Source organism: Gobio gobio, assembly GCF_949357685.1.
Source record: "Gobio gobio genome assembly, chromosome: 18".
NCBI lineage: Eukaryota > Metazoa > Chordata > Actinopteri > Cypriniformes > Gobionidae > Gobio > Gobio gobio.
The window spans coordinates 14,165,170-14,190,873 of NC_137111.1; positions in this window are offsets into that span (position 1 = coordinate 14,165,170).

Genomic DNA, 25,704 nt, shown 5'->3' on the forward strand with positions numbered 1-25,704 from the left:
AAATAAAAATAAAATAAAAAAATAAAAATAAAATATTTAACCTTTTTTAGACCTGTAAGCTACTTATTGGAATCAGAAGGGAAATCAATGAGTGGCTTTTTGACCTTTGGAAAAAAAATTGTTCAGTAGGTCAAATATGGACTTCTTGTAAAGCCATAATATGTAAAAAAAAAAAAAAAAAAGAAAGTAAAACTTTTTGTAGACCTGTAAGCTACTTAGTGGAATCAGATGGGAAGGCAACGAGTGACCTTTTTTTACCTTTGGGCCAAAAATTTGTTCAGTACGTCAAATGTAGACTTCTGAACAGCCATAATATGTAAAAAAAAAAAAAAAAAAATTAAAACCATTTGTAGACCTTTTAGCTACTAATTGGAACCAGAATGAAAGTCAATGAGTGACTTTTTGACCTTTGGGACAAAAATTTGTTCAGTAGGTCAAATATGGACTTCTGTACAGCCATAATATGTAAAAAAAAAAAAAAAAAAAATCTAACCTTTTGTAGACCTTTTAGCTACTAATTGGAACTAGAAGTAAAGTCAATGAGTGACTTTTTGACATTTGGGACAAAAACTTGTTCAGTAGGTCAAATATGGAAATCTTGTACAGCCATAATATGTTTGAAAGAAAAGAAAAAAGAATTGAAACCTTTTGTTGACCTTTTAGCTACTTATTGGAATCAGAAGGGATGTCAATGAGTGACCTTTTTTTACCTTTGGGCCAAAAATATGTTCAGTAGGTCAAATATGGACTCCTGTAAATCCATAATATGTAAAAAAAAAAAAAAAAAAAAAAATTTTTAAAAAATTAAAAAAAATATTTAACCTTTTTTAGACCTGTAAGCTACTTATTGGAATCAGAAGGGAAATCAATGAGTGACTTTTTGACCTTTGGAAAAAAAAATTGTTCAGTAGGTCAAATATGGACTTCTTGTAAAGCCATAATATGTACAAAAAAAAAAAATGTAAAACTTTTTGTAGACCTGTAAGCTACTTAGTGGAATCAGAAGGAAGGCAACTAGTGACGTTTTTTTACCTTTGGGCCAAAAATTTGTTCAGTAGGTCAAATATAGACTTCTGTACAGCCATAATATGTAAAAAGAAAAAAATTAAAACCATTTGTAGACCTTTTAGCTACTAATTGCTAATTGGAACCAGAAGGAAAGTCAATGAGTGACTTTTTTACCTTTGGGCCAAAAATATGTTCAGTAGGTCAAATATGGACTTCTGTAAAGCCATAATATGTATAAAAAAAAAAAAAAAAAAGTAAAACTTTTTGTAGACCTGTAAGCTACTTAGTGGAATCAGATGGGAAGGCAACGAGTGACCTTTTTTTACCTTTGGGCCAAAAATTTGTTCAGTAGGTCAAATGTAGACTTCTGAACAGCCATAAAATGTAAAAAAAAAAAAAAAAATCTAACCTTTTGTAGACCTTTTAGCTACTAATTGGAACCAGAAGTAAAGTCAATGAGTGACTTTTTGACCTTTGGGACAAAAATTTGTTCAGTAGGTCAAATGTAGACTTCTGAACAGCCATAATATGTAAAAAAAAAAAAAAAAAAATTGAAACCATTTGTAGACCTTTTAGCTACTAATTGGAACCAGAATGAAAGTCAATGAGTGACTTTTTGACCTTTGGGACAAACATTTGTTCAGTAGGTCAAATATGGACTTCCGTACAGCCATAATATGTATACAAAAATAATAATAATAATAATAAAAATAAAAACTTTTTGTAGACCTTTTAGCTACTAATTGCTAATTGGAACCAGAAGTAAAGTCAATGAGTGACTTTTTGACCTTTGGGACAAAATTTGTTCAGTAGGTTAAATATGGACTTCTGTACAGCCATAATATGTAAAAAAAAAAAAAAAAAAAATCTAACCTTCTGTAGACCTTTTAGCTACTAATTGGAACCAGAAGGAAAGTCAATGAGTGACTTTTTGACCTTTGGGACAAAAACTTGTTCAGTAGGTCAAATATGGACTTCTTGTACAGCCATAATATGTTTGAAAGAAAAGAAAAAAGAATTGAAACCTTTTGTTGACCTTTTAGCTACTTATTGGAATCAGAAGGGATGTCAAAGAGTGACCTTTTTTTTACCTTTGGGCCAAAAATATGTTCAGTAGGTCAAATATGGACTTCTGTAAAGCCATAATATGTAAAAAAAAAAAAAAAAAAAAATCTAACCTTTTGTAGACCTTTTAGCTACTAATTGGAACTAGAAGTAAAGTCAATGAGTGACTTTTTGACATTTGGGACAAAAACTTGTTCAGTAGGTCAAATATGGAAATCTTGTACAGCCATAATATGTTTGAAAGAAAAGAAAAAAGAATTGAAACCTTTTGTTGACCTTTTAGCTACTTATTGGAATCAGAAGGGATGTCAATGAGTGACCTTTTTTTACCTTTGGGCCAAAAATATGTTCAGTAGGTCAAATATGGACTCCTGTAAATCCATAATATGTAAAAAAAAAAAAAAAAAAAAAATTTTTTAAAAATTAAAAAAAATATTTAACCTTTTTTAGACCTGTAAGCTACTTATTGGAATCAGAAGGGAAATCAATGAGTGACTTTTTGACCTTTGGAAAAAAAAATTGTTCAGTAGGTCAAATATGGACTTCTTGTAAAGCCATAATATGTACAAAAAAAAAAAATGTAAAACTTTTTGTAGACCTGTAAGCTACTTAGTGGAATCAGATGGGAAGGCAACGAGTGACCTTTTTTTACCTTTGGGCCAAAAATTTGTTCAGTACGTCAAATGTAGACTTCTGAACAGCCATAATATGTAAAAAAAAAAAAAAAAAAAAAAAAAAAATTAAAACCATTTGTAGACCTTTTAGCTACTAATTGGAACCAGAATGAAAGTCAATGAGTGACTTTTTGACCTTTGGGACAAAAATTTGTTCAGTAGGTCAAATATGGACTTCTGTACAGCCATAATATGTAAAAAAAAAAAAAAAAAAAATCTAACCTTTTGTAGACCTTTTAGCTACTAATTGGAACTAGAAGTAAAGTCAATGAGTGACTTTTTGACATTTGGGACAAAAACTTGTTCAGTAGGTCAAATATGGAAATCTTGTACAGCCATAATATGTTTGAAAGAAAAGAAAAAAGAATTGAAACCTTTTGTTGACCTTTTAGCTACTTATTGGAATCAGAAGGGATGTCAATGAGTGACCTTTTTTTACCTTTGGGCCAAAAATATGTTCAGTAGGTCAAATATGGACTCCTGTAAATCCATAATATGTAAAAAAAAAAAAAAAAAAAAAAAAATTTTAAAAATTAAAAAAAATATTTAACCTTTTTTAGACCTGTAAGCTACTTATTGGAATCAGAAGGGAAATCAATGAGTGACTTTTTGACCTTTGGAAAAAAAAATTGTTCAGTAGGTCAAATATGGACTTCTTGTAAAGCCATAATATGTACAAAAAAAAAAAATTTAAAACTTTTTGTAGACCTGTAAGCTACTTAGTGGAATCAGAAGGAAGGCAACTAGTGACGTTTTTTTACCTTTGGGCCAAAAATTTGTTCAGTAGGTCAAATATAGACTTCTGTACAGCCATAATATGTAAAAAGAAAAAAATTAAAACCATTTGTAGACCTTTTAGCTACTAATTGCTAATTGGAACCAGAAGGAAAGTCAATGAGTGACTTTTTTACCTTTGGGCCAAAAATATGTTCAGTAGGTCAAATATGGACTTCTGTAAAGCCATAATATGTATAAAAAAAAAAAAAAATGTAAAACTTTTTGTAGACCTGTAAGCTACTTAGTGGAATCAGATGGGAAGGCAACGAGTGACCTTTTTTTACCTTTGGGCCAAAAATTTGTTCAGTAGGTCAAATGTAGACTTCTGAACAGCCATAAAATGTAAAAAAAAAAAAAAAAATCTAACCTTTTGTAGACCTTTTAGCTACTAATTGGAACCAGAAGTAAAGTCAATGAGTGACTTTTTGACCTTTGGGACAAAAATTTGTTCAGTAGGTCAAATGTAGACTTCTGAACAGCCATAATATGTAAAAAAAAAAAAAAAAAAATTGAAACCATTTGTAGACCTTTTAGCTACTAATTGGAACCAGAATGAAAGTCAATGAGTGACTTTTTGACCTTTGGGACAAACATTTGTTCAGTAGGTCAAATATGGACTTCCGTACAGCCATAATATGTATACAAAAATAATAATAATAATAATAAAAATAAAAACTTTTTGTAGACCTTTTAGCTACTAATTGCTAATTGGAACCAGAAGTAAAGTCAATGAGTGACTTTTTGACCTTTGGGACAAAATTTGTTCAGTAGGTTAAATATGGACTTCTGTACAGCCATAATATGTAAAAAAAAAAAAAAAAAATCTAACCTTTTGTAGACCTTTTAGCTACTAATTGGAACCAGAAGGAAAGTCAATGAGTGACTTTTTGACATTTGGGACAAAAACTTGTTCAGTAGGTCAAATATGGAAATCTTTTACAGCCATAATATGTTTGAAAGAAAAGAAAAAAGAATTGAAACCTTTTGTAGACCTGTAAGCTACTTAGTGGAATCAGATGGGAAGGCAACGAGTGACCTTTTTTTTACCTTTGGGCCAAAAATTTGTTCAGTAGGTCAAATGTAGACTTCTGAACAGCCATAAAATGTAAAAAAAAAAAAAAAAAAAAAAAAAATAATAAAATAAAAATATTTAACCATTTTTAGACCTGTAAGCTACTTATTGGAATCAGAAGGGAAATCAATGAGTGACTTTTTGACCTTTGGAAAAAAAAAATGTTCAGTAGGTCAAATATGGACTTCTTGTAAAGCCATGATATGTAAAAAAAAAAAAAAAAAAAAAAAAAAAAAAAAAAAAGTAAAACTTTTTGTAGACCTGTAAGCTACTTAGTGGAATCAGATGGGAAGGCAACGAGTTACCTTTTTTTACCTTTGGGCCAAAAATTTGTTCAGTACGTCAAATGTAGACTTCTGAACAGCCATAATATGTAAAAAAAAATAAATAAATAAAAAAAAATTAAAACCATTTGTAGACCTTTTAGCTACTAATTGGAACCAGAATGAAAGTCAATGAGTGACTTTTTGACCTTTGGGACAAAAATTTGTTCAGTAGGTCAAATATGGACTTCTGTACAGCCATAATATGTTTGAAAAAAAAGAAAAAAGAATTGAAACCTTTTGTTTACCTTTTAGCTACTTATTGGAATCAGAAGGGATGTCAATGAGTGATCTTTTTTTTACCTTTGGGCCAAAAATATGTTCAGTAGGTCAAATATGGACTTCTGTAAAGCCATAATATGTAAAAATAAAAATAAAATAAAAAAATAAAAATAAAATATTTAACCTTTTTTAGACCTGTAAGCTACTTATTAGAATCAGAAGGGAAATCAATGAGTGGCTTTTTGACCTTTGGAAAAAAAAAAATGTTCAGTAGGTCAAATATGGACTTCTTGTAAAGCCATAATATGTAAAAAAAAAAAAAAAAACAAAAAAAAAAAAAAGTAAAACTTTTTGTAGACCTGTAAGCTACTTAGTGGAATCAGATGGGAAGGCAACGAGTGACCTTTTTTTACCTTTGGGCCAAAAATTTGTTCAGTAGGTCAAATGTAGACTTCTGAACAGCCATAAAATGTAAAAAAAAAAAAAAAAATTTAAACCATTTGTAGACCTTTTAGCTACTAATTGGAACCAGAATGAAAGTCAATGAGTGACTTTTTGACCTTTGGGACAAAAATTTGTTCAGTAGGTCAAATATATACTTCCGTACAGCCATAATATGTAAAAAAAAAAAAAAAAAAAAAAAAAAAAAAAAAGTAAAACTTTTTGTAGACCTGTAAGCTACTTAGTGGAATCAGATGGGAAGGCAACGAGTGACCTTTTTTTACCTTTGGGCCAAAAATTTGTTCAGTACGTCAAATGTAGACTTCTGAACAGCCATAATATGTAAAAAAAAAATATAAATAAAAAAAAATTAAAACCATTTGTAGACCTTTTAGCTACTAATTGGAACCAGAATGAAAGTCAATGAGTGACTTTTTGACCTTTGGGACAAAAATTTGTTCAGTAGGTCAAATATGGACTTCTGTACAGCCATAATATGTTTGAAAAAAAAGAAAAAAGAATTGAAACCTTTTGTTTACCTTTTAGCTACTTATTGGAATCAGAAGGGATGTCAATGAGTGATCTTTTTTTTACCTTTGGGCCAAAAATATGTTCAGTAGGTCAAATATGGACTTCTGTAAAGCCATAATATGTAAAAATAAAAATAAAATAAAAAAATAAAAATAAAATATTTAACCTTTTTTAGACCTGTAAGCTACTTATTGGAATCAGAAGGGAAATCAATGAGTGGCTTTTTGACCTTTGGAAAAAAAATTGTTCAGTAGGTCAAATATGGACTTCTTGTAAAGCCATAATATGTAAAAAAAAAAAAAAAAAAGAAAGTAAAACTTTTTGTAGACCTGTAAGCTACTTAGTGGAATCAGATGGGAAGGCAACGAGTGACCTTTTTTTACCTTTGGGCCAAAAATTTGTTCAGTACGTCAAATGTAGACTTCTGAACAGCCATAATATGTAAAAAAAAAAAAAAAAAAAATTAAAACCATTTGTAGACCTTTTAGCTACTAATTGGAACCAGAATGAAAGTCAATGAGTGACTTTTTGACCTTTGGGACAAAAATTTGTTCAGTAGGTCAAATATGGACTTCTGTACAGCCATAATATGTAAAAAAAAAAAAAAAAAAAATCTAACCTTTTGTAGACCTTTTAGCTACTAATTGGAACTAGAAGTAAAGTCAATGAGTGACTTTTTGACATTTGGGACAAAAACTTGTTCAGTAGGTCAAATATGGAAATCTTGTACAGCCATAATATGTTTGAAAGAAAAGAAAAAAGAATTGAAACCTTTTGTTGACCTTTTAGCTACTTATTGGAATCAGAAGGGATGTCAATGAGTGACCTTTTTTTACCTTTGGGCCAAAAATATGTTCAGTAGGTCAAATATGGACTCCTGTAAATCCATAATATGTAAAAAAAAAAAAAAAAAAAAAAATTTTTTAAAAATTAAAAAAAATATTTAACCTTTTTTAGACCTGTAAGCTACTTATTGGAATCAGAAGGGAAATCAATGAGTGACTTTTTGACCTTTGGAAAAAAAAATTGTTCAGTAGGTCAAATATGGACTTCTTGTAAAGCCATAATATGTACAAAAAAAAAAAATGTAAAACTTTTTGTAGACCTGTAAGCTACTTAGTGGAATCAGAAGGAAGGCAACTAGTGACGTTTTTTTACCTTTGGGCCAAAAATTTGTTCAGTAGGTCAAATATAGACTTCTGTACAGCCATAATATGTAAAAAGAAAAAAATTAAAACCATTTGTAGACCTTTTAGCTACTAATTGCTAATTGGAACCAGAAGGAAAGTCAATGAGTGACTTTTTTACCTTTGGGCCAAAAATATGTTCAGTAGGTCAAATATGGACTTCTGTAAAGCCATAATATGTATAAAAAAAAAAAAAAAAAAGTAAAACTTTTTGTAGACCTGTAAGCTACTTAGTGGAATCAGATGGGAAGGCAACGAGTGACCTTTTTTTACCTTTGGGCCAAAAATTTGTTCAGTAGGTCAAATGTAGACTTCTGAACAGCCATAAAATGTAAAAAAAAAAAAAAAATCTAACCTTTTGTAGACCTTTTAGCTACTAATTGGAACCAGAAGTAAAGTCAATGAGTGACTTTTTGACCTTTGGGACAAAAATTTGTTCAGTAGGTCAAATGTAGACTTCTGAACAGCCATAATATGTAAAAAAAAAAAAAAAAAAAATTGAAACCATTTGTAGACCTTTTAGCTACTAATTGGAACCAGAATGAAAGTCAATGAGTGACTTTTTGACCTTTGGGACAAACATTTGTTCAGTAGGTCAAATATGGACTTCCGTACAGCCATAATATGTATACAAAAATAATAATAATAATAATAAAAATAAAAACTTTTTGTAGACCTTTTAGCTACTAATTGCTAATTGGAACCAGAAGTAAAGTCAATGAGTGACTTTTTGACCTTTGGGACAAAATTTGTTCAGTAGGTTAAATATGGACTTCTGTACAGCCATAATATGTAAAAAAAAAAAAAAAAAAATCTAACCTTTTGTAGACCTTTTAGCTACTAATTGGAACCAGAAGGAAAGTCAATGAGTGACTTTTTGACCTTTGGGACAAAAACTTGTTCAGTAGGTCAAATATGGACTTCTTGTACAGCCATAATATGTTTGAAAGAAAAGAAAAAAGAATTGAAACCTTTTGTTGACCTTTTAGCTACTTATTGGAATCAGAAGGGATGTCAAAGAGTGACCTTTTTTTTACCTTTGGGCCAAAAATATGTTCAGTAGGTCAAATATGGACTTCTGTAAAGCCATAATATGTAAAAAATAAAAATAAAATAAAAAAATAAAATAAAAATATTTAACCATTTTTAGACCTGTAAGCTACTTATCGGAATCAGAAGGGAAATCAATGAGTGACTTTTTGAACTTTGGAAAAAAAAATTGTTCAGTAGGTCAAATATGGACTTCTTGTAAAGCCATAATATGTAAAAAAAAAAAAAAAAAAAAAAAAAAAAAAAATTAAAACGTTTTGTAGACCTGTAAGCTACTTAGTGGAATCAGATGGGAAGGCAACGAGTGACCTTTTTTTACCTTTGGGCCAAAAATGTGTTCAGTAGGTCAAATGTAGACTTCTGAACAGCCATAATATGTAAAAAAAAAAAAAAAAAAAAATTCTAACCTTCTGTAGACCTTTTAGCTTCTAATTGGAACCAGAAGGAAAGTCAATGAGTGACTTTTTGACCTTTGGGACAAAAATTTGTTCAGTAGGTCAAATATGGACTTCTGTACAGCCATGATATGTATAAAAAATAAAAAATAAAAAAAAATTCTAACCTTTTGTAGACCTTTTAGCTACTAATTGGAACCAGAAGGAAAGTCAATGAGTGACTTTTTGACATTTGGGACAAAAACTTGTTCAGTAGGTCAAATATGGAAATCTTGTACAGCCATAATATGTTTGAAAGAAAAGAAAAAAGAATTGAAACCTTTTGTTGACCTTTTAGCTACTTATTGGAATCAGAAGGGATGTCAATGAGTGACCTTTTTTTACCTTTGGGCCAAAAATATGTTCAGTAGGTCAAATATGGACTCCTGTAAATCCATAATATGTAAAAAAAAAAAAAAAAAAATTTAAAAATTAAAAAAAATATTTAACCTTTTTTAGACCTGTAAGCTACTTATTGGAATCAGAAGGGAAATCAATGAGTGACTTTTTGACCTTTGGAAAAAAAAAAGTTCAGTAGGTCAAATATGGACTTCTTGTAAAGCCATAATATGTAAAAAAAAAAAAAAAAAAAAAAAAAGTAAAACTTTTTGTAGAACTGTAAGCTACTTAGTGGAATCAGATGGGAAGGCAACGAGTGACCTTTTTTTTACCTTTGGGCCAAAAATTTGTTCAGTAGGTCAAATGTAGACTTCTGAACAGCCATAAAATGTAAAAAAAAAAAAAAAAAAAAAAAAAAAAAAATTAAAACCATTTGTAGACCTTTTAGCTACTAATTGGAACCAGAATGAAAGTCAATGACTGACTTTTTGACCTTTGGGACAAAAATTTGTTCAGTAGGTCAAATATGGACTTCCGTACAGCCATAATATGTATACAAAAATAATAATAATAATAATAAATATAAAAACCTTTTGTAGACCTTTTAGCTACTAATTGCTAATTGGAACCAGAAGTAAAGTCAATGAGTGACTTTTTGACCTTTGGGACAAAAATATGTTCAGTAGGTCAAATATGGACTTCTGTACAGCCATTATATGTAAAAAAAAAAAAAAAAAAAATTCTAACCTTCTGTAGACCTTTTAGCTTCTAATTGGAACCAGAAGGAAAGTCAATGAGTGACTTTTTGACCTTTGGGACAAAAACTTGTTCAGTAGGTCAAATATGGACTTCTTGTACAGCCATAATATGTTTGAAAGAAAAGAAAAAAGAATTGAATCCTTTTGTTGACCTTTTAGCTACTTATTGGAATCAGTAGGGATGTCAATGAGTGACCTTTTTTTTACCTTTGGGCCAAAAATATGTTCAGTAGGTCAAATATGGACTTCTGTAAAGCCATAATATGTAAAAATAAAAATAAAATAAAAAAATAAAATAAAATAAAAATATTTAACAATTTTTAGACCTGTAAGCTACTTATTGGAATCAGAAGGGAAATCAATGAGTGACTTTTTGACCTTTGGAAAAAAAAAATGTTCAGTAGGTCAAATATGGACTTCTTGTAAAGCCATAATATGTAAAAAAAAAAAAAAAAAAAAAAAGGTAAAACTTTTTGTAGACCTGTAAGCTACTTAGTGGAATCAGATGGGAAGGCAACGAGTGACCTTTTTTTACCTTTGGGCCAAAAATTTGTTCAGTACGTCAAATGTAGACTTCTGAACAGCCATAATATGTAAAAAAAAAAAAAAATAAAAAAAAATTAAAACCATTTGTAGACCTTTTAGCTACTAATTGGAACCATAATGAAAGTCAATGAGTGACTTTTTGACCTTTGGGACAAAAATTTGTTCAGTAGGTCAAATATGGACTTCTGTACAGCCATAATATGTTTGAAAAAAAAGAAAAAAGAATTGAAACCTTTTGTTTACCTTTTAGCTACTTATTGGAATCAGAAGGGATGTCAATGAGTGATCTTTTTTTTACCTTTGGGCCAAAAATATGTTCAGTAGGTCAAATATGGACTTCTGTAAAGCCATAATATGTAAAAATAAAAAAAAAAAATAAAAAAAATAAAAAAATATTTAACCTTTTTTAGACCTGTAAGCTACTTATTGGAATCAGAAGGGAAATCAATGAGTGGCTTTTTGACCTTTGGAAAAAAAAAATGTTCAGTAGGTCAAATATGGACTTCTTGTAAAGCCATAATATGTAAAAAAAAAAAAAAAAAAAAAAAAAAAAAAGTAAAACTTTTTGTAGACCTGTAAGCTACTTAGTGGAATCAGATGGGAAGGCAACGAGTGACCTTTTTTTACCTTTGGGCCAAAAATTTGTTCAGAAGGTCAAATGTAGACTTCTGAACAGCCATAAAATGTAAAAAAAAAAAAAAAAAAAAAAAAAAAAAAAAAAATTTAAACCATTTGTAGACCTTTTAGCTACTAATTGGAACCAGAATGAAAGTCAATGAGTGACTTTTTGAGCTTTGGGACAAAAATTTGTTCAGTAGGTCAAATATGGACTTCTTGTAAAGCCATAATATGTATAAAAAAAATAAAAAATAAAATAAATAAAAATAAAAAAAAAGTAAAACTTTTTGTAGACCTGTAAGCTACTTAGTGGAATCAGATGGGAAGGCAACGAGTGACCTTTTTTTACCTTTGGGCCAAAAATGTGTTCAGTAGGTCAAATGTAGACTTCTGAACAGCCATAATATGTAAAAAAAAAAAAAAAAAAAAATTCTAACCTTTTGTAGACCTTTTAGCTACTAATTGGAACCAGAATGAAAGTCAATGAGTGACTTTTTGACCTTTGGGACAAAAATTTGTTCAGTAGGTCAAATATGGACTTCCGTACAGCCATAATATGTATACAAAAATAATAATAATAATAATAAATATAAAAACCTTTTGTAGACCTTTTAGCTACTAATTGCTAATTGGAACCAGAAGTAAAGTCAATGAGTGACTTTTTGACCTTTGGGACAAAAATATGTTCAGTAGGTCAAATATGGACTTCTGTACAGCCATTATATGTAAAAAAAAAAAAAAAAAAAATTCTAACCTTCTGTAGATCTTTTAGCTTCTAATTGGAACCAGAAGGAAAGTCAATGAGTGACTTTTTGACCTTTGGGACAAAAACTTGTTCAGTAGGTCAAATATGGACTTCTTGTACAGCCATAATATGTTTGAAAGAAAAGAAAAAAGAATTGCAATTTTTTGTTGACCTTTTAGCTACTTATTGGAATCAGTAGGGATGTCAATGAGTGACCTTTTTTTTACCTTTGGGCCAAAAATATGTTCAGTAGGTCAAATATGGACTTCTGTAAAGCCATAATATGTAAAAATAAAAATAAAATAAAAAAATAAAATAAAAATATTTAACCATTTTTAGACCTGTAAGCTACTTATTGGAATCAGAAGGGAAATCAATGGGTGACTTTTTGACCTTTGGAAAAAAAATTGTTCAGTAGGTCAAATAAGGACTTCTTGTAAAGCCATAATATGTAAAAAAAAAAAAAAAAAAAAAGTAAAACTTTTTGTAGACCTGTAAGCTACTTAGTGGAATCAGATGGGAAGGCAACGAGTGACCTTTTTTTACCTTTGGGCCAAAAATTTGTTCAGTACGTCAAATGTAGACTTCTGAACAGCCATAATATGTAAAAAAAAAAAAAAAAAAAAAAAAAAAATTAAAACCATTTGTAGACCTTTTAGCTACTAATTGGAACCAGAATGAAAGTCAATGAGTGACTTTTTGACCTTTGGGACAAAAATTTGTTCAGTAGGTCAAATATGGACTTCTGTACAGCCATAATATGTAAAAAACAAAAAACAAAAATTCTAACCTTTTGTAGACCTTTTAGCTACTAATTGGAACTAGAAGTAAAGTCAATGAGTGACTTTTTGACATTTGGGACAAAAACTTGTTCAGTAGGTCAAATATGGAAATCTTGTACAGCCATAATATGTTTGAAAGAAAAGAAAAAAGAATTGAAACCTTTTGTTGACCTTTTAGCTACTTATTGGAATCAGAAGGGATGTCAATGAGTGACCTTTTTTTACCTTTGGGCCAAAAATATGTTCAGTAGGTCAAATATGGACTCCTGTAAATCCATAATATGTAAAAAAAAAAAAAAAAAAAAAAAAATTTTTAAAATTAAAAAAAATATTTAACCTTTTTTAGACCTGTAAGCTACTTATTGGAATCAGAAGGGAAATCAATGAGTGACTTTTTGACCTTTGGAAAAAAAAATTGTTCAGTAGGTCAAATATGGACTTCTTGTAAAGCCATAATATGTACAAAAAAAAAAATGTAAAACTTTTTGTAGACCTGTAAGCTACTTAGTGGAATCAGAAGGAAGGCAACTAGTGACGTTTTTTTACCTTTGGGCCAAAAATTTGTTCAGTAGGTCAAATATAGACTTCTGTACAGCCATAATATGTAAAAAGAAAAAAATTAAAACCATTTGTAGACCTTTTAGCTACTAATTGCTAATTGGAACCAGAAGGAAAGTCAATGAGTGACTTTTTTACCTTTGGGCCAAAAATATGTTCAGTAGGTCAAATATGGACTTCTGTAAAGCCATAATATGTATAAAAAAAATAAAAAAAAAATGTAAAACTTTTTGTAGACCTGTAAGCTACTTAGTGGAATCAGATGGGAAGGCAACGAGTGACCTTTTTTTACCTTTGGGCCAAAAATTTGTTCAGTAGGTCAAATGTAGACTTCTGAACAGCCATAAAATGTAAAAAAAAAAAAAAAAATCTAACCTTTTGTAGACCTTTTAGCTACTAATTGGAACCAGAAGTAAAGTCAATGAGTGACTTTTTGACCTTTGGGACAAAAAATTTGTTCAGTAGGTCAAATGTAGACTTCTGAACAGCCATAATATGTAAAAAAAAAAAAAAAAAAAAATTGAAACCATTTGTAGACCTTTTAGCTACTAATTGGAACCAGAATGAAAGTCAATGAGTGACTTTTTGACCTTTGGGACAAACATTTGTTCAGTAGGTCAAATATATACTTCCGTACAGCCATAATATGTAAAAAAAAAAAAAAAAAAAAAAAAAAGTAAAACTTTTTGTAGACCTGTAAGCTACTTAGTGGAATCAGATGGGAAGGCAACGAGTGACCTTTTTTTACCTTTGGGCCAAAAATTTGTTCAGTACGTCAAATGTAGACTTCTGAACAGCCATAATATGTAAAAAAAAAAATATAAATAAAAAAAAATTAAAACCATTTGTAGACCTTTTAGCTACTAATTGGAACCAGAATGAAAGTCAATGAGTGACTTTTTGACCTTTGGGACAAAAATTTGTTCAGTAGGTCAAATATGGACTTCTGTACAGCCATAATATGTTTGAAAAAAAAGAAAAAAGAATTGAAACCTTTTGTTTACCTTTTAGCTACTTATTGGAATCAGAAGGGATGTCAATGAGTGATCTTTTTTTTACCTTTGGGCCAAAAATATGTTCAGTAGGTCAAATATGGACTTCTGTAAAGCCATAATATGTAAAAATAAAAATAAAATAAAAAAATAAAAATAAAATATTTAACCTTTTTTAGACCTGTAAGCTACTTATTGGAATCAGAAGGGAAATCAATGAGTGGCTTTTTGACCTTTGGAAAAAAAATTGTTCAGTAGGTCAAATATGGACTTCTTGTAAAGCCATAATATGTAAAAAAAAAAAAAAAAAAAAAAGTAAAACTTTTTGTAGACCTGTAAGCTACTTAGTGGAATCAGATGGGAAGGCAACGAGTGACCTTTTTTTACCTTTGGGCCAAAAATTTGTTCAGTACGTCAAATGTAGACTTCTGAACAGCCATAATATGTAAAAAAAAAAAAAAAAAAAAAAAAAAAATTAAAACCATTTGTAGACCTTTTAGCTACTAATTGGAACCAGAATGAAAGTCAATGAGTGACTTTTTGACCTTTGGGACAAAAATTTGTTCAGTAGGTCAAATATGGACTTCTGTACAGCCATAATATGTAAAAAAAAAAAAAAAAAAATCTAACCTTTTGTAGACCTTTTAGCTACTAATTGGAACTAGAAGTAAAGTCAATGAGTGACTTTTTGACATTTGGGACAAAAACTTGTTCAGTAGGTCAAATATGGAAATCTTGTACAGCCATAATATGTTTGAAAGAAAAGAAAAAAGAATTGAAACCTTTTGTTGACCTTTTAGCTACTTATTGGAATCAGAAGGGATGTCAATGAGTGACCTTTTTTTACCTTTGGGCCAAAAATATGTTCAGTAGGTCAAATATGGACTCCTGTAAATCCATAATATGTAAAAAAAAAAAAAAAAAAAAAATTTTTTAAAAATTAAAAAAAATATTTAACCTTTTTTAGACCTGTAAGCTACTTATTGGAATCAGAAGGGAAATCAATGAGTGACTTTTTGACCTTTGGAAAAAAAAATTGTTCAGTAGGTCAAATATGGACTTCTTGTAAAGCCATAATATGTACAAAAAAAAAAAATGTAAAACTTTTTGTAGACCTGTAAGCTACTTAGTGGAATCAGAAGGAAGGCAACTAGTGACGTTTTTTTACCTTTGGGCCAAAAATTTGTTCAGTAGGTCAAATATAGACTTCTGTACAGCCATAATATTTAAAAAGAAAAAAATTAAAACCATTTATAGACCTTTTAGCTACTAATTGCTAATTGGAACCAGAAGGAAAGTCAATGAGTGACTTTTTTACCTTTGGGCCAAAAATATGTTCAGTAGGTCAAATATGGACTTCTGTAAAGCCATAATATGTATAAAAAAAAAAAAAAATGTAAAACTTTTTGTAGACCTGTAAGCTACTTAGTGGAATCAGATGGGAAGGCAACGAGTGACCTTTTTTTACCTTTGGGCCAAAAATTTGTTCAGTAGGTCAAATGTAGACTTCTGAACAGCCATAAAATGTAAAAAAAAAAAAAAAAATCTAACCTTTTGTAGACCTTTTAGCTACTAATTGGAACCAGAAGTAAAGTCAATGAGTGACTTTTTGACCTTTGGGACAAAAATTTGTTCAGTAGGTCAAATGTAGACTTCTGAACAGCCATAATATGTAAAAAAAAAAAAAAAAAAATTGAAACCATTTGTAGACCTTTTAGCTACTAATTGGAACCAGAATGAAAGTCAATGAGTGACTTTTTGACCTTTGGGACAAACATTTGTTCAGTAGGTCAAATATGGACTTCCGTACAGCCATAATATGTATACAAAAATAATAATAATAATAATAAAAATAAAAACTTTTTGTAGACCTTTTAGCTACTAATTGCTAATTGGAACCAGAAGTAAAGTCAATGAGTGACTTTTTGACCTTTGGGACAAAATTTGTTCAGTAGGTTAAATATGGACTTCTGTACAGCCATAATATGTAAAAAAAAAAAAAAAATCTAACCTTTTGTAGACCTTTTAGCTACTAATTGGAACCAGAAGGAAAGTCAATGAGTGACTTTTTGACATTTGGGACAAAAACTTGTTCAGTAGGTCAAATATGGAAATCTTGTACAGCCATAATATGTTTGAAAGAAAAGAAAAAAGAATTGAAACCTTTTGTAGACCTGTAAGCTACTTAGTGGAATCAGATGGGAAGGCAACGAGTGACCTTTTTTTTACCTTTGGGCCAAAAATTTGTTCAGTAGGTCAAATGTAGACTTCTGAACAGCCATAAAATGTAAAAAAAAAAAAAATAAATAAAAAAATAATAAAATAAAAATATTTAACCATTTTTAGACCTGTAAGCTACTTATTGGAATCAGAAGGGAAATCAATGAGTGACTTTTTGACCTTTGGAAAAAAAAAATGTTCAGTAGGTCAAATATGGACTTCTTGTAAAGCCATGATATGTAAAAAAAAAAAAAAAAAAAAAAAAAAAAAAAAAATAGGTAAAACTTTTTGTAGACCTGTAAGCTACTTAGTGGAATCAGATGGGAAGGCAACGAGTTACCTTTTTTTACCTTTGGGCCAAAAATTTGTTCAGTACGTCAAATGTAGACTTCTGAACAGCCATAATATGTAAAAAAAATAAAAAAAATAAAAAAAAATTAAAACCATTTGTAGACCTTTTAGCTACTAATTGGAACCAGAATGAAAGTCAATGAGTGACTTTTTGACCTTTGGGACAAAAATTTGTTCAGTAGGTCAAATATGGACTTCTGTACAGCCATAATATGTTTGAAAAAAAAGAAAAAAGAATTGAAACCTTTTGTTTACCTTTTAGCTACTTATTGGAATCAGAAGGGATGTCAATGAGTGATCTTTTTTTTACCTTTGGGCCAAAAATATGTTCAGTAGGTCAAATATGGACTTCTGTAAAGCCATAATATGTAAAAATAAAAATAAAATAAAAAAATAAAAATAAAATATTTAACCTTTTTTAGACCTGTAAGCTACTTATTGGAATCAGAAGGGAAATCAATGAGTGGCTTTTTGACCTTTGGAAAAAAAAAAATGTTCAGTAGGTCAAATATGGACTTCTTGTAAAGCCATAATATGTAAAAAAAAAAAAAAAAAAAAAAAAAAAAAAAAAAAGTAAAACTTTTTGTAGACCTGTAAGCTACTTAGTGGAATCAGATGGGAAGGCAACGAGTGACCTTTTTTTACCTTTGGGCCAAAAATTTGTTCAGTAGGTCAAATGTAGACTTCTGAACAGCCATAAAATGTAAAAAAAAAAAAAAAAAAAAAAAAAAAAAAAAAAATTTAAACCATTTGTAGACCTTTTAGCTACTAATTGGAACCAGAATGAAAGTCAATGAGTGACTTTTTGACCTTTGGGACAAAAATTTGTTCAGTAGGTCAAATATATACTTCCGTACAGCCATAATATGTAAAAAAAAAAAAAAAAAAAAAAAAAAAAAAAAAAGTAAAACTTTTTGTAGACCTGTAAGCTACTTAGTGGAATCAGATGGGAAGGCAACGAGTGACCTTTTTTTACCTTTGGGCCAAAAATTTGTTCAGTACGTCAAATGTAGACTTCTGAACAGCCATAATATGTAAAAAAAAAAATATAAATAAAAAAAAATTAAAACCATTTGTAGACCTTTTAGCTACTAATTGGAACCAGAATGAAAGTCAATGAGTGACTTTTTGACCTTTGGGACAAAAATTTGTTCAGTAGGTCAAATATGGACTTCTGTACAGCCATAATATGTTTGAAAAAAAAGAAAAAAGAATTGAAACCTTTTGTTTACCTTTTAGCTACTTATTGGAATCAGAAGGGATGTCAATGAGTGATCTTTTTTTTACCTTTGGGCCAAAAATATGTTCAGTAGGTCAAATATGGACTTCTGTAAAGCCATAATATGTAAAAATAAAAATAAAATAAAAAAATAAAAATAAAATATTTAACCTTTTTTAGACCTGTAAGCTACTTATTGGAATCAGAAGGGAAATCAATGAGTGGCTTTTTGACCTTTGGAAAAAAAATTGTTCAGTAGGTCAAATATGGACTTCTTGTAAAGCCATAATATGTAAAAAAAAAAAAAAAAAAAAAAAAGTAAAACTTTTTGTAGACCTGTAAGCTACTTAGTGGAATCAGATGGGAAGGCAACGAGTGACCTTTTTTTACCTTTGGGCCAAAAATTTGTTCAGTACGTCAAATGTAGACTTCTGAACAGCCATAATATGTAAAAAAAAAAAAAAAAAAAATTAAAACCATTTGTAGACCTTTTAGCTACTAATTGGAACCAGAATGAAAGTCAATGAGTGACTTTTTGACCTTTGGGACAAAAATTTGTTCAGTAGGTCAAATATGGACTTCTGTACAGCCATAATATGTAAAAAAAAAAAAAAAAAAAATCTAACCTTTTGTAGACCTTTTAGCTACTAATTGGAACTAGAAGTAAAGTCAATGAGTGACTTTTTGACATTTGGGACAAAAACTTGTTCAGTAGGTCAAATATGGAAATCTTGTACAGCCATAATATGTTTGAAAGAAAAGAAAAAAGAATTGAAACCTTTTGTTGACCTTTTAGCTACTTATTGGAATCAGAAGGGATGTCAATGAGTGACCTTTTTTTACCTTTGGGCCAAAAATATGTTCAGTAGGTCAAATATGGACTCCTGTAAATCCATAATATGTAAAAAAAAAAAAAAAAAAAAAAAATTTTAAAAATTAAAAAAAATATTTTACCTTTTTTAGACCTGTAAGCTACTTATTGGAATCAGAAGGGAAATCAATGAGTGACTTTTTGACCTTTGGAAAAAAAAATTGTTCAGTAGGTCAAATATGGACTTCTTGTAAAGCCATAATATGTACAAAAAAAAAAAAAGTAAAACTTTTTGTAGACCTGTAAGCTACTTAGTGGAATCAGAAGGAAGGCAACTAGTGACGTTTTTTTACCTTTGGGCCAAAAATTTGTTCAGTAGGTCAAATATAGACTTCTGTACAGCCATAATATGTAAAAAGAAAAAAATTAAAACCATTTGTAGACCTTTTAGCTACTAATTGCTAATTGGAACCAGAAGGAAAGTCAATGAGTGACTTTTTTACCTTTGGGCCAAAAATATGTTCAGTAGGTCAAATATGGACTTCTGTAAAGCCATAATATGTATAAAAAAAAAAAAAAAAAAGTAAAACTTTTTGTAGACCTGTAAGCTACTTAGTGGAATCAGATGGGAAGGCAACGAGTGACCTTTTTTTACCTTTGGGCCAAAAATATGTTCAGTAGGTCAAATATGGACTCCTGTAAATCCATAATATGTAAAAAAAAAAAAAAAAAAAAAAAAATTTTAAAAATTAAAAAAAATATTTAACCTTTTTTAGACCTGTAAGCTACTTATTGGAATCAGAAGGGAAATCAATGAGTGACTTTTTGACCTTTGGAAAAAAAAATTGTTCAGTAGGTCAAATATGGACTTCTTGTAAAGCCATAATATGTACAAAAAAAAAAAATGTAAAACTTTTTGTAGACCTGTAAGCTACTTAGTGGAATCAGAAGGAAGGCAACTAGTGACGTTTTTTTACCTTTGGGCCAAAAATTTGTTCAGTAGGTCAAATATAGACTTCTGTACAGCCATAATATGTAAAAAGAAAAAAATTAAAACCATTTGTAGACCTTTTAGCTACTAATTGCTAATTGGAACCAGAAGGAAAGTCAATGAGTGACTTTTTTACCTTTGGGCCAAAAATATGTTCAGTAGGTCAAATATGGACTTCTGTAAAGCCATAATATGTATAAAAAAAAAAAAAAAAAAGTAAAACTTTTTGTAGACCTGTAAGCTACTTAGTGGAATCAGATGGGAAGGCAACGAGTGACCTTTTTTTACCTTTGGGCCAAAAATTTGTTCAGTAGGTCAAATGTAGACTTCTGAACAGCCATAAAATGTAAAAAAAAAAAAAAAAATCTAACCTTTTGTAGACCTTTTAGCTACTAATTGGAACCAGAAGTAAAGTCAATGAGTGACTTTTTGACCTTTGGGACAAAAATTTGTTCAGTAGGTCAAATGTAGACTTCTGAACAGCCATAATATGTAAAAAAAAAAAAAAAAAAATTGAAACCATTTGTAGACCTTTTAGCTACTAATTGGAACCAGAATGAAAGTCAATGAGTGACTTTTTGACCTTTGGGACAAACATTTGTTCAGTAGGTCAAATATGGACTTCCGTACAGCCATAATATGTATACAAAAATAATAATAATAATAATAAAAATAAAAACTTTTTGTAGACCTTTTAGCTACTAATTGCTAATTGGAACCAGAAGTAAAGTCAATGAGTGACTTTTTGACCTTTGGGACAAAATTTGTTCAGTAGGTTAAATATGGACTTCTGTACAGCCATAATATGTAAAAAAAAAAAAAAAAAATCTAACCTTTTGTAGACCTTTTAGCTACTAATTGGAACCAGAAGGAAAGTCAATGAGTGACTTTTTGACCTTTGGGACAAAAACTTGTTCAGTAGGTCAAATATGGACTTCTTGTACAGCCATAATATGTTTGAAAGAAAAGAAAAAAGAATTGAAACCTTTTGTTGACCTTTTAGCTACTTCTTGGAATCAGAAGGGATGTCAAAGAGTGACCTTTTTTTTTACCTTTGGGCCAAAAATATGTTCAGTAGGTCAAATATGGACTTCTGTAAAGCCATAATATGTAAAAAATAAAAATAAAATAAAAAAATAAAATAAAAATATTTAACCATTTTTAGACCTGTAAGCTACTTATCGGAATCAGAAGGGAAATCAATGAGTGACTTTTTGAACTTTGGAAAAAAAATTTGTTCAGTAGGTCAAATATGGACTTCTTGTAAAGCCATAATATGTAAAAAAAAAAAAAAAAAAAATTCTAACCTTCTGTAGACCTTTTAGCTTCTAATTGGAACCAGAAGGAAAGTCAATGAGTGACTTTTTGACCTTTGGGACAAAAATTTGTTCAGTAGGTCAAATATAGACTTCTGTACAGCCATGATATGTATAAAAAATAAAAAATAAAAAAAAATTCTAACCTTTTGTAGATCTTTTAGCTACTAATTGGAACCAGAAGGAAAGTCAATGAGATACTTTTTGACCTTTGCGACAAAAACTTGTTCAGTAGGTCAAATATGGACTTCTTGTACAGCCATAATATGTTTGAAAGAAAAGAAAAAAGAATTGAAACCTTTTGTTGACCTTTTAGCTACTTATTGGAATCAGAAGGGATGTCAATGAGTGACCTTTTTTTACCTTTGGGCCAAACATATGTTCAGTAGGTCAAATATGGACTTCTGTAAAGCCATAATATGTAAAAATAAAAATAAAATAAAAAAATAAAATAAAAATATTTAACCATTTTTAGACCTGTAAGCTACTTATTGGAATCAGAAGGGAAATCAATGAGTGACTTTTTGACCTTTGGAAAAAAAATTGTTCAGTAGGTCAAATATGGACTTCTTGTAAAGCCATAATATGTAAAAAAAAAAAAAAAAAAAAAAAAAGTAAAACTTTTTGTAGACCTGTAAGCTACTTAGTGGAATCAGATGGGAAGGCAACGAGTGACCTTTTTTTACCTTTGGGCCAAAAATTTGTTCAGTTGGTCAAATGTAGACTTCTGAACAGCCATAAAATGTAAAAAAAAAAAAAAAAAAAAAAAAAAATTAAAACCATTTGTAGACCTTTTAGCTACTAATTGGAACCAGAATGAAAGTCAATGAGTGACTTTTTGACCTTTGGGACAAAAATTTGTTCAGTAGGTCAAATATGGACTTCCGTACAGCCATAATATGTATACAAAAATAATAATAATAATAATAATAAATATAAAAACCTTTTGTAGACCTTTTAGCTACTAATTGCTAATTGGAACCAGAAGTAAAGTCAATGAGTGACTTTTTGACCTTTGGGACAAAAATATGTTCAGTAGGTCAAATATGGACTTCTGTACAGCCATTATATGTAAAAAAATAAATAAAAAAATTCTAACCTTCTGTAGACCTTTTAGCTTCTAATTGGAACCAGAAGGAAAGTCAATGAGTGACTTTTTGACCTTTGGGACAAAAACTTGTTCAGTAGGTCAAATATGGACTTCTTGTACAGCCATAATATGTTTGAAAGAAAAGAAAAAAGAATTGAAACCTTTTGTTGACCTTTTAGCTACTTATTGGAATCAGAAGGGATGTCAATGAGTGACCTTTTTTTTACCTTTGGGCCAAAAATATGTTCAGTAGGTCAAATATGGACTTCTGTAAAGCCATAATATGTAAAAATAAAAATAAAATAAAAAAATAAAATAAAAATATTTAACCATTTTTAGACCTGTAAGCTACTTATTGGAATCAGAAGGGAAATCAATGAGTGACTTTTTGACCTTTGGAAAAAAAATTGTTCAGTAGGTCAAATATGGACTTCTTGTAAAGCCATAATATGTAAAAAAAAAAAAAAAAAAAAAAAAAGTAAAACTTTTTGTAGACCTGTAAGCTACTTAGTGGAATCAGATGGGAAGGCAACGAGTGACCTTTTTTTACCTTTGGGCCAAAAATTTGTTCAGTAGGTCAAATGTAGACTTCTGAACAGCCATAAAATGTAAAAAAAAAAAAAAAAAAAAAAAAAAATTAAAACCATTTGTAGACCTTTTAGCTACTAATTGGAACCAGAATGAAAGTCAATGAGTGACTTTTTGACCTTTGGGACAAAAATTTGTTCAGTAGGTCAAATATGGACTTCCGTACAGCCATAATATGTATACAAAAATAATAATAATAATAATAATAATAATAAATATAAAAACCTTTTGTAGACCTTTTAGCTACTAATTGCTAATTGGAACCAGAAGTAAAGTCAATGAGTGACTTTTTGACCTTTGGGACAAAAATATGTTCAGTAGGTCAAATATGGACTTCTGTACAGCCATTATATGTAAAAAAATAAATAAAAAAATTCTAACCTTCTGTAGACCTTTTAGCTTCTAATTGGAACCAGAAGGAAAGTCAATGAGTGACTTTTTGACCTTTGGGACAAAAACTTGTTCAGTAGGTCAAATATGGACTTCTTGTACAGCCATAATATGTTTGAAAGAAAAGAAAAAAGAATTGAAACCTTTTGTTGACCTTTTAGCTACTTATTGGAATCAGAAGGGATGTCAATGAGTGACCTTTTTTTTACCTTTGGGCCAAAAATATGTTCAGTAGGTCAAATATGGACTTCTGTAAAGCCATAATATGTAAAAATAAAAATAAAATAAAAAAATAAAATAAAAATATTTAACCATTTTTAGACCTGTAAGCTACTTATTGGAATCAGAAGGGAAATCAATGAGTGACTTTTTGACCTTTGGAAAAAAAATTGTTCAGTAGGTCAAATATGGACTTCTTGTAAAGCCATAATATGTAAAAAAAAAAAAAAAAAAAGTAAAACTTTTTGTAGACCTGTAAGCTACTTAGTGGAATCAGATGGGAAGGCAACGAGTGACCTTTTTTTACCTTTGGGCCAAAAATTTGTTAAGTACGTCAAATGTAGACTTCTGAACAGCCATAATATGTAAAAAAAAAAAAAAAATAAATAAAAAAAAATTAAAACCATTTGTAGACCTTTTAGCTACTAATTGGAACCAGAATGAAAGTCAATGAGTGACTTTTTGACCTTTGGGACAAAAATTTGTTCAGTAGGTCAAATATGGACTTCTGTACAGCCATAATATGTAAAAAAAAAAAAAAAATCTAACCTTTTGTAGACCTTTTAGCTACTAATTGGAACTAGAAGTAAAGTCAATGAGTGACTTTTTGACCTTTGGGACAAAAATTTGTTCAGTAGGTCAAATATGGACTTCTGTACAGCCATAATATGTTTGAAAAAAAAGAAAAAAGAATTGAAACCTTTTGTTGACCTTTTAGCTACTTATTGGAATCAGAAGGGATGTCAATGAGTGATCTTTTTTTTACCTTTGGGCCAAAAATATGTTCAGTAGGTCAAATATGGACTTCTGTAAAGCCATAATATGTAAAAATAAAAAAAAATAAAAAAATAAAAATAAAATATTTAACCTTTTTTAGACCTGTAAGCTACTTATTGGAATCAGAAGGGAAATCAATGAGTGGCTTTTTGACCTTTGGAAAAAAAAAATGTTCAGTAGGTCAAATATGGACTTCTTGTAAAGCCATAATATGTAAAAAAAAAAAAAAAAAAAAAAAAAAAAAAAAGTAAAACTTTTTGTAGACCTGTAAGCTACTTAGTGGAATCAGATGGGAAGGCAACGAGTGACCTTTTTTTACCTTTGGGCCAAAAATTTGTTCAGTAGGTCAAATGTAGACTTCTGAACAGCCATAAAATGTAAAAAAAAAAAAAAAAAAAAAAAAAAAAAAAAATTTAAACCATTTGTAGACCTTTTAGCTACTAATTGGAACCAGAATGAAAGTCAATGAGTGACTTTTTGACCTTTGGGACAAAAATTTGTTCAGTAGGTCAAATATGGACTTCTTGTAAAGCCATAATATGTATAAAAAAAATAAATAAAAATAAATAAAAATAAAAAAAAGTAAAACTTTTTGTAGACCCGTAAGCTACTTAGTGGAATCAGATGGGAAGGCAACGAGTGACCTTTTTTTACCTTTGGGCCAAAAATGTGTTCAGTAGGTCAAATGTAGACTTCTGAACAGCCATAATATGTAAAAAAAAAAAAAAAAAAAAATTCTAACCTTTTGTAGACCTTTTAGCTACTAATTGGAACCAGAATGAAAGTCAATGAGTGACTTTTTGACCTTTGGGACAAAAATTTGTTCAGTAGGTCAAATATGGACTTCCGTACAGCCATAATATGTATACAAAAATAATAATAATAATAATAAATATAAAAACCTTTTGTAGACCTTTTAGCTACTAATTGCTAATTGGAACCAGAAGTAAAGTCAATGAGTGACTTTTTGACCTTTGGGACAAAAATATGTTCAGTAGGTCAAATATGGACTTCTGTACAGCCATTATATGTAAAAAAAAAAAAAAAAAAAATTCTAACCTTCTCTAGACCTTTAAGCTTCTAATTGGAACCAGAAGGAAAGTCAATGAGTGACTTTTTGACCTTTGGGACAAAAACTTGTTCAGTAGGTCAAATATGGACTTCTTGTACAGCCATAATATGTTTGAAAGAAAAGAAAAAAGAATTGCAATTTTTTGTTGACCTTTTAGCTACTTATTGGAATCAGTAGGGATGTCAATGAGTGACCTTTTTTTTACCTTTGGGCCAAAAATATGTTCAGTAGGTCAAATATGGACTTCTGTAAAGCCATAATATGTAAAAATAAAAATAAAATAAAAAAATAAAATAAAAATATTTAACCATTTTTAGACCTGTAAGCTACTTATTGGAATCAGAAGGGAAATCAATGGGTGACTTTTTGACCTTTGGAAAAAAAATTGTTCAGTAGGTCAAATATGGACTTCTTGTAAAGCCATAATATGTAAAAAAAAAAAAAAAAAAAAAAGTAAAACTTTTTGTAGACCTGTAAGCTACTTAGTGGAATCAGATGGGAAGGCAACGAGTGACCTTTTTTTACCTTTGGGCCAAAA